Source organism: Triticum aestivum, chromosome 6D (assembly GCF_018294505.1).
Source record: "Triticum aestivum cultivar Chinese Spring chromosome 6D, IWGSC CS RefSeq v2.1, whole genome shotgun sequence".
Taxonomy (NCBI): Eukaryota; Viridiplantae; Streptophyta; class Magnoliopsida; order Poales; family Poaceae; genus Triticum; species Triticum aestivum.
In genome coordinates this window covers 182755284-182759879 of record NC_057811.1, presented here as the reverse complement: position 1 = coordinate 182759879, position 4596 = coordinate 182755284, and the positions used below count along the sequence as shown (strand labels likewise).

At 48.8% G+C, this 4596-nt stretch overlaps 1 long non-coding RNA gene across 11 annotated transcripts in view; it reads right to left on the bottom strand.

Moving 5' to 3' along the window:
• Nucleotides 1-307: 307 nt before the first annotated feature.
• The window catches only part of LOC123144400 (uncharacterized), a 16399-nt gene continuing 12110 nt past the window's right edge, over nucleotides 308-4596 (bottom strand). For 8 of the 11 annotated variants that reach the window (XR_006471414.1, XR_006471419.1, XR_006471424.1 and 5 more), the window contains one exon: nucleotides 308-874. This is a non-coding gene — a long non-coding RNA (uncharacterized lncRNA). The remainder of the gene's footprint in view (nucleotides 875-4596) is intronic. The other 3 variants (XR_006471416.1, XR_006471417.1, XR_006471418.1) reach the window with 3 other exon arrangements.

Here is a 4596-nt window from a genome sequence, read left to right as displayed (position 1 = left end):
TTGTTATTCTATCTATATGAGCAATTGCACTTTAGACAAAGGCGTGTGTGACTATACGACAGACATGTCAATTAGCTACAAAAGCAAGCATAATTGCTTTTTTGTTCACAATTTTGTAGCACCAGTAGTGGGCAATGTGATCTATTTATCTGCTGACAATAGAAAGTTCATACTGTTGACATATAGAGTGAGGAGATAACTCGTTACGCTTCTGAAAAAGATAAACAACTCTGAGATTTGTAATCCAAATGGCACATCTAAAAAATATAAATGTCTTTGATGCAGCTTCTAAAACAGACCCGCCAGCTGGGAAGGTATAATGTTTAATCAATGTGTTTGTCAGATACAAGACAGGGTTCAGCTATTCTTCAGATGAAACATCAAATTAAGGGCAAGACGCAAGAAGATACATTCCCATTTATATATTTTGAAGATGGTTCAGTATCTAGCCCCTCGACATCCTTGCTTTGGTATCTGCGAGGATGCAATGCATGCACTTCAGCTCGGACTTGAGGGCCTCCACCTTGTCAAGGACTTGACGCAGAGAACTAGCTTCCTGGATCATGTTGGCGCCTACTTTTTGCAGAACAATAGTTACTGATTTTGTGTTATGTTCACATAGAACCAGAAACCGAGATACAAATACACGATTAAACATGAAATCTTTATGTGGTGTGAAAAGATGAACAACATGAGAGAATCTGAGTGGGGGCCAGAATAGATTTACGTGGAAGAGCACGATGTTTACATATATCGCATCATAACTGAAGTGGTGGCATGTCAAGAGCGGGTAATAAGTCTGCCTCTGCGCACTTGCTGAATGGCTTTATCCCAAGGAGGTGGAGGGAGCTTCAGGTACGTAGCTCATTACCTCCTACACAACAGCTATAAGTAATTATGCATGGTGCTATATTTGATCTAATCAGCATCATGCATCATACCTTATCTGACATATTACAAAAGTAGTATTTAGTTATTTATTTATTACATTTGTACTACATCAATGATTGGCCGACTGAACTCCCTTCATAAAATGCAAGTTATCACCATGAATAAGCAGTGCCTTGCCGCAAGATCTATATATTTCCGAGTCTAAAGTAAAAAGATAAATATTATTCACCCTAAACTCTTAAACCCTCTTATACTTTAGACTTCCTAAGTATAAGAAGTTGCCAGTTAAGCACACAATTTTTCTTTTAAGTATATATGTCTAACTGTTTATTAAAGAATTATACACTATTGTAACGTTTTTTACCTTTAGATAAGGCCCAGTTGTGTGGGTGGCCACTGTGGTGGTCATCTCTTGGTGACTCGTCTATGGAGAGGGGACCTTGGAGGAGGGATAGCTATGGTGACGGCGGTGGCCTACTACAGGGACGACTGTTGAATGGCCAACAGTGCCTCCGCCGGCGGCGCGGGAAACACACAGACTGCAAGGCGCCTAGATCTGATAGGTGGCTTGCTTATTCCCTTAAGTTGAATCATCGGATAGATGAGTAGGGGAAGAGGACTGGTCGGTGCCTCGAGGACCATCTCGACCGCACTTGCATGTTGTACACCATGTGTTAGAGTAGTCATTATGGTATATGACTTTTAGTCCAAGTCAATTTTGTATCCCTACCCCAAATCGGTTTGTACCCCTTATATACTCTTGTATACCGCATCAAATCATCAATAAGCAATAGTTTTATTCAGCTTTGATGGTATGGCTCCGCCAACGCCACCGCCGCCGCCGCCGCCCGGCTACTTCGAGCGCCGGGCCGCACTCATCGTCAAGGCTGCCAACGCCGCGGCCGCCTCTCTCTCGGCCCTCATCGTAGCTCCACAAAACTACCCTGCACCCATCCTCGCCGCACCAATATCTCTTGCTGACACAATCTCCGACGTCAGCCCCTACATCCTCATAGTTCTTGATCTCGCCGCCCACAACTACTACCATTGGAGACATCTCTTCGATCTCCACCTCGGCCGCTGCAACCTGCGCTCGCATGTCGCCGCCAACTGTCTTCCCCGCCCCGACGATCCGCAATGGTTGAAAGACGATCTTGCGATCGTCCAATGGTTCTACACCCGCATCACCACCGAGATCTTCAACATGCTCGATCACGACGGCGCCACCGCTGCCAACATCTGGCACTCCCTCTGTCAGCTCTTCCAAAGCAACACCGACGCTCGGAAAAACGCTCTCCACACCGAGCTTCGCAATATGGTGCAAGGAGACGCCCCGGTGAACCTGTTCTGCCAGCGCGTTAAGATCATTGGTGATGAGCTCCGCGAACTCGGCGATACAGTTAGCGACTCACAGCTAATCAATATCGTCGGCGGCGGCCTCAGCGAAGACTTTGACAAGCAAGCCTCGTTCATACCGATGATACGGCCCCCTCCTACCTTCGCTGAAGTTCGTTCCTTGCTACAACTCGCGGCGGAAACACAAGCTCGCAAGGACTCTCGCCCCAAGGTCTTTCATGCTGCGGCTCGTCCTCCTCTGTCGTCTACACCAGTGCCGCCTTCCAGGCCGGCTCCTGCCGCCGGGCCGTCCGCATCGTCATCTGTTCAACCGCCCCCAGGCTGGCGTCCTAGTCCAAACTACCGCGGCAAAAACCCTATCTACAGGCCGCCGTCGACTCATTCGGTTCCGCCTACGACATCACCAACACCGAGTCCTGCACCACCCACCAGTGCTTCATCTGCGGTTGCATGGCGGCCTCCTCATGATCCTTGGACGGGGCTTGTTCAAGCATGGCCCATGCCCTGGTACGCTCCGTCCACCCTCGGTGCTCCGCCGGCATACTCAGGTGCCTGGCAACCCGGCCTTCGGCCGCCTACTGGTGCTCCCGGGGTTCTCAACCCCCGACAGCCGGCCAATGCCTATCACGCCGCCCCGACGTATGCTCCTTATGGTCATTACAGCACCGACGGCGGCGCCTACTACACACCTCAGCCGGCCCTGCTCCCGACGCCACCCCCACCACAGCCGGCCAATGCCTACTACACTCCCCAGCCGGCCCTACTGCCTTCACCATCGTATCCGCCGGCACTGCTTCCGACGCCACCCTCACCTGCGACGCCGAGCTGGGATCAAGCTGCCTTTCTCCAGGCCATGAATAACTTTGCTGCACAAGGAAACTCAGGTACGGATTGGATCTTTGATTCAGGGGCCTCTAGTCATATGTCTGCATCTAGTAATTGGTTATCTTCTTGCACTAAATCTCCTTTCCCTTCCATTATCCTTGGAGATGGATCATCTATTCCTATATATTGTATTGGTCAGGCTCAACTTCCCTCTTCCACCAAACCTCTTTTACTTCGCGATGTTAGTTGCACCCGCCCTCATTAAAAATCTTATCTCTGTTCGCCAATTTACTTGCGACAATCTAGTTTCGGCTGAATTTGACCCTTTTGGTTTATCTATGAAGGATTACCTGACCAAGGCCGAGATCGCTTGCTTCAATAGCTCCGGTGATCTTCATTCTCTTAATGGAGTTCCTGCCGCCACCCCTCCAACATCCATGCTGGCCTCCGTCGATCTCTGGCATCGTCGCTTGGGCCATCCCAACCCCGCCGTCTTAGCTTCTATGCTTAGTGAATTTACCATACCATGTAATAGGGACTCTCATAATTCTGTGTTTTGCGAGTCTTGTCAATTAGGCAAACATGTGCGTCTTCCCTTTAGTTCCTCTAGTTCTTGTAGCACTTATCCCTTTGAATTAATACATTGTGATTTATGGACCTCTCCCATTGCAAGTGTTTCGGGTTTTAAATACTACCTTGTTATCCTAGATGATTTCACCCACTTTGTCTGGACTTTTCCTCTACGCAACAAATCCGAGGTCCATTCTCTTTTCCTTAATTTTCAACGCTATGTGTCTGTTCACTTCTTCCTCCCAATTCGCTTTATCCAATGTGACAATGGTCGCGAGTTTGATAACATTAAAAATCGTACTTTCTTCTTACAACATGGCATCCTGCTTAGGTTCTCATGTCCCTACACCTCCCCTCAAAATGGTAAAGCAGAACGCTCTCTTCGCACCCTCAATGATATAGTTCGCACTCTCCTCATTCAATCATCTATGCCTCCCAAGTTTTGGGCTGAAGCCCTACACATGGCCACCTTCCTTCTAAATATTCGACCTTCTAAAACTAAACCCAACACGACTCCCTATTATTCCCTCTTTCTTTCCCACCCCGACTACTCCGCGGTTCGTGTTTTCGGCTGTCTCTATTTTCCCAATGCCTACGCCACTTCTGCAAATAAATTGTCACCACGCTCTATCCCATGTGCTTTTCTCGGCTTCTCTGACGAGCACAAAGGCTATCGCTGTCTCGACCTTCACACCGGACACATTCATGTCTCTCGTCATGTCACGTTTGCTGAGCACATTTTTCCTTTCTCACAACGCACTACTACACCATCCAACACCCCTAGCTCCGCAAACACCCCCTCTCCCCGTCCTTTCCAACTATATACTCCCCTACCTGCCGAACACAACTTATCACCACCACCATTAACACCCACCATAGCCAATCCCAACCATACACTCACCCCACCCGAGACGTCCCCAACACCCCCGACCCCTGCTCCCTCCCCAACACCCC